General features: G+C 45.9%; 1 pseudogene; it reads right to left on the bottom strand.

The window, feature by feature from the left end:
- Positions 1-3,582: 3,582 nt before the first annotated feature.
- LOC125916743 (probable non-functional immunoglobulin lambda variable 5-48) lies at positions 3,583-4,091 on the bottom strand (annotated as a pseudogene).
- Between the last annotated feature and the right edge of the window lie 5,045 nt (positions 4,092-9,136).

Here is a 9,136-nt window from a genome sequence, read left to right as displayed (position 1 = left end):
AAATGGGCATGTGCTTCGGTATATATAATTTCTCTCAGTAACATAGATTGAAACATTCTTGAAATTGGTTGAAATGTTCTTATGAAAATGCAGATAGAATCACTAGATTGTATTTATCTATTACAAATCACAGATCTGTATTTATTGCAGAGAAAAATAAATAGAAATTGTGGGAACAATGGAGAATGGAATCTCTTTGTTGGAGGTTGAAGGAGTCGATAAAGAGTTTCGAAAATCATGTTTTCTTTGTCATGAGTATAGCATGGTGGAACTTTTCTGCAAGTAGGAGAGCCTGACAAAATGCTAGTGAAATCCCATGAGGGGCCTATTTCTATGAATTCCAGAACCATCTCTATAATGCAATTACCAAACACTGAGAGAGCTTCCAGGAAAGAGCGATTTGGGGTCAGACTTGTCTCTGGGGTGAACACAGCTCTACCTCTGTTCTTTGTGTCCAGCATATTAAGGATAGAAAAAAGCTCATTCACACATCCATGAGTAGAGGAATGAACTTCTATCATCTGAGGCCAACGGGGCTGAAAACTTTCTGTCAGAGGTTCCATATGTGAGTGGTGGAGAGATGGCAATAAGGGGAAATGTGTCCGTGAGGTCACTGTCGCTGTAGCCCTTGATTGGAACAGAAGAATTTTCAGCAGAAGTCCAGATTGCTGCAGGTGTCACTGGGAAGACTGAAGCAGTGACAGCCCCGTTCTGAGAGCACGCACAGATTTTGTCGCGTGTCCTCATGTACCTTGAGCTCCGTGGGAGCATCAGTGAAGCTGCTGTCCCAGAATCAATGAACTGATCAGCCTTGGGGGTTGGCTGGATCCCAGAGATTGTTGGGGACTGAGCTGCCCATGGGGACAAAGAGTCTCCTTTGGATTCCCGAGCATCAGCCTTGTCCCAGGAGAGCAGGTGTTCAGAGCGTGTGCTAGTTGCACTTGTGACAAGACCCCAGTCACACTGGATGTTGCTGGTGTTTCCTGATGATGGGGATTCTGCCTCTGGGGATTCTGACCCTGGGAGTACTGGTTGAGTACATGTTGACCATGATTTCTGGAGACAAAGGGAAGGTGGGAAACTGAAGACTCTAGGACACTATACACTCAAAGGAGAGTTGTGTGTGTGTGTGTGTGTGTGTATGTTTGTGTCCATCTGCGTGTGTGTCTGTGTTTGTGTAAGACAGATAAAGAGAGGGAGAGAGACAGAGAAACAGAGAGAGAAAGAGAGAATATGCTCCATGTATCCTCAGGAAGTCTTTCCTTCAGAGGCCAACTATGTAGACAAGTGTACCTCTGTCCCTCTAAGGTCCTCTCTCCGCTCCCTGAGTGTGGTTCTCCACGCAAATCCATCACTGGGGCTGGCTCTTTAAAGAGCCTCCTGTGTTCTGGAGCTTGGAGCGAAAGAAGGCTAGTGTCTTGAAGGTCACTTCCCTGCACAAGGATGGATTTTACACAAGGAAGAGGAATTTGGTGCAGATTAGTTCTGATAGGAATTCCACTGAATCATAAATTTGGATCTTGGAGATGGGTCTTCAGTCCATTTTCACCCCAACAGATACATATCCCACATCTGTGGGTTCAGGTCTCAGGAAGCACAAGACAGGGGTGACAACACAGTCCCTTCCTCCTGCCCTTCACAGCACAGCCACCCTCCACTGTGCCCCCAAGGTCCCTGGATGCCTCCTTGGCGGTGACCATGAAAGAGTGCCTTTTTTATCTTGGAAAAAGGCTAATACATGAGACCTCAATGATTGGAACAAAATTGTGTGGCTGCATTAGTCTCCTGATGGCCTCGGAAACAAATATTCTCAAAAACAGGAAAAGTTGTCATGTCTGGAACTATGTAGCCCATCCTTCCTTTGTTGGTTATGTCAACAGTTACCTTTGGTGGAACCTCAGTAAGTTTGAAGGGGGAAAATTCGTTGTACTAATGGCTTTTGTGGGCAAATACTCAAAGGCTGAATGAACCTTCATTTCTCACAAACAGAATAATATTGTTGTCATAATACAGAGATTTACTGAGGCTGGTGGGCATGAAAACTACAAGCAGAGATGAGAGCAAGAATCAGATGTTGAGCGGATTTCCTGCCAGTCCATTTTCTGCGACTTCTCATCACTAGAGATGAACCCTAGAGAGTGGAAATTACTGTAAAATTTTACTTCTCTCTGAAATCCTAACAAAGAGTTGGAGTTCAGACCTGAAGCACCATAGGGAGAGACTGAAGGCCTGAGGGACAGGAGCAGAGGGGAGAAGAGGAGCCCGTGTCGGGAGGGGGAGGGGTGAGGTGAGTCTGAAGACGTTGTGACTCACTTTTTGTCAGATGGGTGAAAGAGAAAATTGTGTCTATGACCAAGGTGCTTATTAACATATCGAGTATGGATGTGTCATCAGTAACACAAGAGTCACAGTTTACAGCCTGAGATTTGTGGATGAACATGACTATCTAGTTCACCTTGTCCAGTTGAGACAATCGTACTGTGTGATCTTAGGAACTATATAGGAGTCTCTGCGCCCTGGATCCTGACACAGAGTTTCTGAAATTCTTGTCATTTCCTAAGTGACAAGAGCACTAGAAGCTTCTTAATTGTAGTGACATGACTCTGGGTGGGCTTCTGGATGGCTCCTGGATGGGGCTGGTGCCCAGAAAGACCAAGCCTTGATCAGATGCTGCGAATATTCACCCCCTCATACTTGAGACAGGGAGGGAAGACTGACAGTGCAGTTAATGTCCAATCACGTCTACCCGAATCCTCAATAAAAATGCCAAAGTACAGGGTTTGAAGAGCTTCCGGTTTGGCGAACACATCCACTCTCAGAACAGATGCACCTCAATTCCACAGGAACTGAAGCTCTGGTGCTCGAGACGCTCCCAGACCTAACACTAGGTGTCTCTTCATTATTTGTTTATGTGACCCCTTCATCATATCATTAATGAGCTGACAAAAGGAGTCAGTGTCTCCCTCGTTTCCGTGAGTTGATCTGGCAAATTAATGGAGCTCGAGGAGGGAGTCGTGGAAACCTTCGACATGTAGACACATTGGACAGAGGGTGCAGGCCATCTACTAGTTGTTGCTGGCATCAAAATGGGGAGCAGCCTCCGGGTGCTGAGCCCTTCCCCTGTGGATCTGACACTATCTCCCCACAGATAAACTAAGCGTTAAATTCAGTTAAATTGTAGGACACTCAATTGTGTGTGTGTCCCAAAGAATTTCTAGATGTGGGAAAACAGATACAAAATGTATAATTGATGAACATGAGTGTGTGAAGTGAAGTATTCTGCGAGTAGTAAAGGAGATATGACTAGAGGGAGAGCCAGAGATTTTGGTTGTAAAATAGTTGTTCTTGTTACTTTTCTCCAGACCCAAGGGCATGTGCAGTTGGGCTCCATTCCCTGATTCACGTGGGCTCCTGGGACACGTGTGCTGTCTCAGGCAAGAGCATCATCTGTGTGTCAGTCCTTCCTCCTCAAGGACAGCTGTCACCATAGAGGACTCTCCCCTACAGGAGCCTCCACAGAAGCTTCCCAATAACAGAGGCTCAGACACAAGGTCTGTGGACCCAGGGGTTTTTGTCTCACTTTCTCCATATCTGAGTCACTGTGAGAAGCCAAAGCTTCTCCCACTGCCATGAGCTGTAGCACAGGAAGAGTCAGCCTCATCCTCAGGCTACGGCCCAGAGAGGAGCAGAAGCCCTGCCTTGGCCGAGGCATCTTTGGACCCAGAGAAGCGGCTGGGGACCGCATTGGTGTTTATTTGAGTCTGAGTAGTAGTACAAGAGATACAGAGGAGGGCTCACTGGCTTCTGCTGGAACCAATGTATGTAATAGCTGCCAACACTGAAGCCACTGCTCAAGGTGCAGATGTCTGGCAATTTTCCCGGAGATGCAGACAGGGAGAGAGGCTGGGTCATCACAGGCTGGGACAGGGAACCTGCAAACACAGACACCCTTTGGGAATGCGGCTGGAAACGGAAACCAAAAATTCAGGATTCTGAGCAGAGGAGTGATGTGGGGAGCACCTGAGTCCATAAGCCCTGTCCCTACCTGTGCAGTGAAGGAAGAGTAGGAGGAAGAGCAATGTCCAGGCCATGGTGACACAACCCCTGCTCCCCACACTGGGCTGGGCCGCCCCAGGCCTCCTTTCTCCTCCACCCTCTGCCACAGGAAGGGCTATGCATGCAAATGAGGTCCATCCAGTGCCTGCCCAGCCCCTCCCTGAACCCTGGTGCTGGAGCTCAGCTCACACCACACAGTGGGGAGGATGGGGGTGGAACTCCTGCCCAGGGAAGCCCTGGGAGGTAGCACCTGCTGCGACAACACAAAGCCTCCAGGTCTGGTCTCCTTTGAGTGATTGGTCCTCACTGACCAGCTGTGTAGGGACCACAGGGCTGTCCCACGGCGCATCTGGTTAATCTCACATGGAAAAAGGAAAAATGAAGAAAAACATCCTGTAAGTGGTAAACCTTATTAAGAATAGATTAAATACATAATTTCTTAGAAGTTACAAAACTGGCTGTCCTACAAATACATTGAGTGAATAGATGAATTTCCATATAAAAATGGAAAAGGTTATTACTGAAGCACTCCACAGAAATACATTAGGTACAGACGTTTTCACAAGGGACATCTAACAAAACTTCAGAATTTAGATAATTCCAATTTATTTGCTTCATATTTTTTCATAATATAACACGGTATTGAATATTTCTTACTTCTTTTAAAAATGTTATAAAACACAAAAATACACTTTCAAAATACCTTTCACAAAAAGGAAAAGAATAGAACAGTATCATGAAATATTGATACAAATATTGGGTACAAAATATTGACAAGGACACCTCAATACCATATTTACAAATTGATAGTATCATTAAGTGTGATCGATTCCAATGATACAAACTGGGTTACATAATAAGAAAGAGTTTTATATTACACACCATATTATTACATCATGAGATATGACCATATTGCCCCAATTGGTCTCAAAAGGGCCTTTCACTAGATTTAACACCATATCCTAATAAAACCCACATAAAACTACAAACAGATACATGTATAATATGGTAAAACACACACTCTCGCACACACAGATGATGTAGTCCTGAGACCCACATCTAGGTTCCTGCAGTAGTGAGGAGACAATTTCCACAAAGATCAAGAGCAGGTAAAGGAGATCTTCACTTCTTTTATTTTCAAATTATTCCTCAATAGCTAGAAAATGTAATTAAAAAGCCAAAATCAATGGTTATTACTTAGCACTGATGGCAAAGGACAAGTGGTCATTCTTGAATATCCAGATGGACGTCATGGCCTTAGGTAGGCCTGTGTTGCTTTGGCTGTGATGGCAGAGATCTCCTCAGTGAGGACTAGTCGCTGACTGTGACTAGTGCTGGTGACACTAACTAACAGAGACAAGATGGGTGGAACAAGGGCAGCAGAGAGAGGTCTTGTCCCACTTGACTGGGCGAAGAGCCCTGTGCAAGGTGTGGGGCAGTGACCCTGGATCTGAAGTGATTATTTCCTCCCATGCTGGCTGCATTCTACATGATGTCAGTCATCACATGTATGGGGCTTCTGCCCCAGACCCACAATAGTACATATTGCAGAGGTTTTCAGTGCAGAAATTGGGGACCTTGGCTCAAGTGACCCGTTCACCAACAGATGGATTGTGAGTCTGATGTCACTGCACCTTCTCCTTGATGAGCTGAGGAAAGGGCAGGTCCTGTGTGATCTCAGGGACTCCTTTTGTAAAATCTGGCAAAGGCTTCCTGTTTAAAGGTTTGAAGGAGAGACTCCAGGACATGGTGGAGACCCCACAGAGCTCTGTCCTCTGAGGTTCCATGCGGGGATTCTTCCCACAAGCTCTTTCATCCTCTGGGCAGACTCTCCTGAGAGCCCACTTTCTCCTTGGAAACACATTCTGCTCGTGGTTCTCTATCAGCCTCAAACTTACCAGATGCCATAGACAAAAAGACATGATCCACATTGGAATCGGTGTTGGGAAACAGCCAGATCCAGGAGGGTACAGGGCATTGGGGCTCACAGGTGGAAGCAGGCCACACATCAGTGAGGGTACAGTTTGCCTCCTGCCCCTCCGGCCAGCTGAGTGGTTTCCCAGTTGTCTGGCTCAGCCCCTCCCCTCTGCAGGCCCCTGCCACACTGCTCCCCTGCTGCTCTCAGCACCATGTCCTCCAGCTGCTGTGATCCTCTCTGCCCACCAAGCAGAATGTTCATTTAGGCAGCAGTCTTACTGACGTTGTGACCCGAGACTGGAGTAAGAAACGGCCTTTCTAGGTCTCTTATTGAAATGATGACATTCTCACATTTGGAAATGTATCTCACTAGAAAACTCTGATTTATTTCAAGATGTCCATCTCTGCCCAAAATATCCCTGGAACGCACAGTGTGTCTTGTGTTTGCAGACACTGCATGTGGTAAATGTAAAGATGGTGAAGGGGTGTCGTTGGGCACATATGAAGATAGTGCCCAAGTCCATGTGGGGTGTGCATGGAAATTTGGGACAAAGGACTTCCATCAGAGCTGTGGTACCTACGGTGGGGACTATATGGTGAGGCAAATGGTGTCCCTGCAGAGAGCTGGGGGACCCGTGGGTCAGAGGTCAGGGCATGTGCCAAGGCCAGAAAAAGAGAGGAGGCTGGTTGTAGGTGACTCTAGTGAATATCCACTCAGAGGGTCAAACAGATGGACCAATGTGCACATGAATCCAACATCTCCAAATGGAATTGGAATGGAAATTCGGAAAATAAACATACCTAGACTAAAACCTGAAATGGTTTTTACTTATTGTGAATGCACGTGAATGCACATATATTCATATGCCACAATTATAATCACAACAATGCTACCCATGTGCACGTGCTAATTCTACAGGACCAGACTTTTCCCCTCACATTATTATTCCTTATAATCCTGAGAGGTCCTTAGGAACGTCAGGGGAAACTGAGCCCTTGTCTCTTCACGGGCTCGTGTCATGGTGCTCTGTGAGGTCCCGGGTGCCGGTGAGGCAGGGATCTCAGGGTTGGTGTGTCACTTCCCCACTGGCCCGAAGCACAGCACAAGCTCCAAGACTGCTGCCCCATGCTGAGAGGGGATAATCAGCTCCGTCCTCAGCCCGAAGCCCAGGAATGGGCAGGATGGCAGCCCAGTGTGAAAGAGAGAGGCGTGTGGAGAAGGGTGGGGGGATCTCCCACTTGTCCTGGGCAAGGCCTGACTTCACCTGTGCAGGGAGTGGGGAGGGTGAGTAGTAGAGGAGCCCAGGTCATGGTAGATACCCAGCTCTGTTGTGCAGATTGAGCTCCCCATGGTATATTTGTAGCTCCAGAAACTTCCATGGGGGTGGAGTTGCTGCACTCAAGTGAACCCTTGCTGTCTGTCTATCCAGCTTCCCTGCCCAGGGCTTTCACATGTGGGAGCACACAGAGGAGGAGTTAATGAACTAACCCAGAGATACAGGTGGTCTGGGTGCTGATGATCCCCAGGTCCTGGCAGGTCAGCGTCATCGTCTAGTGAGCACACTGATGCCTGAAACCCTGGAGGCCCTGAATGGTGTCCCTGCTGGCAGGGGACAAACAGGATTGTCCCAGCCTTTCCCACATACCCTCAAATACCCAACCATCCCCCCAAAAAACAAATATTCCAGTGAAGAAATGGGCAAAAGACATGAATAGACACTTTTCCAAAAAAGACATCCAGATGGTTAAAGACACACGCAAAAAATGTTCTACATCACCCATCATCAAAGAAATACAAATTCAAACCACAATGAGATACCATCTCACACCAGTCAGAATGGCTAAAATTAACAACGCAGGCAAAAACAGACATTGGCAAGGATGTGGAGAAAAAGGATCTCAGTTGCACTGCTGGTGGGAATGCAAACTGGTGTAGTAACTCTCAAAAACAGTATGGAGGTTCCTCAAAAATCTAAAAATGGAACTACCCATGGATGATGGGCATTGAGGAGGGCACTTGTTGGGATGAGCACTGGGTGTTGTATGCAAACAAATTTGACAATAAGTTATATTTTTTAAAAAAGTGAGTGGGAAAACAGAAAAAAAAGTACTACCCTACAACCCAGAAATTGCACTGCTAGGTATTTGTCCAAGGGATACAATTGTGCTGTTTCAAAGGGGCACAGGCACCCCAATGTTTCTAGCAGCACTATCAACAATAGCCAAAGTATGGAAAGAGTCCAAATGTTCATCGACAGATGATGGAAAAAGAAGATGTGGTATATATATACAATGGAGAATTACTCGGCAATCAAAAGAATGAAATCTTGCCATTTGCAACTACGGGGATGGAACTGGAGGATATTATGCTAAGTGAAATTAGCCAGTCAGAGAAAGTGAAACATCCTGACTTCACTCATATGAGCAATTTAAGATACAAAACAGATGAACATAAGGGAAGGGTAGCAAAAATAATGTAAAAACAAAGAGGGAGACAAAACATAAGAGACTCTTACATATAGAGAACAAACTGAGGGTTGTTAGGGGTTGTGGGGGGGGGGCGTGGGCTAAATGGGTAAGAGACATTAAGGAAGACACTTGTTGGGATGAGCACTGGGTGTTATACATAGGGGATGAATCACTGGAATCTACTCATGAAATTATTATTGGACTATATGCTAACTAATTTAGATGCAAATAGACGAATAAAGAAATAAATAATACATTAACAAAATACACAAAATACACAAAAGGCCTTCAGATCTCATAGTTTCATTTGTCTACAACCTTGCTCCACATTCACAGACAGAAAATGTATACTGTGATAACACAGCGTCTCCCACACACAGAGAACTCAGTCCCACACCCAGAAAATTAGATAATGAGATGGGGGTGGGGAGGACATTTCTACAAGATGAAAAGGCTAACGTGACCTAAACACCATTATTATTCACCATCTTTCGGTAAGGTTTAGGCGCTGCAAGTGAATAAGAAAATCACTGGTTGGCTCTCAGCATTGATGGGAATGGACAGGGACCCATTTCAAAAGACAAAAGTTTATGATTTAGTCATATATCCTCTGGGGCTGGTGCTGCAGGGAGAGAAGACATCATCCCAAGAGCCAAAAGAACAGTTATTTCTACTGAAGACTAATAAGAGGATT

The sequence above is a fragment of the Panthera uncia genome, unplaced genomic scaffold (genome assembly GCF_023721935.1).
Source record: "Panthera uncia isolate 11264 unplaced genomic scaffold, Puncia_PCG_1.0 HiC_scaffold_1067, whole genome shotgun sequence".
Lineage (NCBI taxonomy): Eukaryota > Metazoa > Chordata > Mammalia > Carnivora > Felidae > Panthera > Panthera uncia.
The sequence above is the reverse complement of the archived record's forward strand: the minus strand, read 5'-3'. Positions and strand labels throughout refer to the sequence as shown.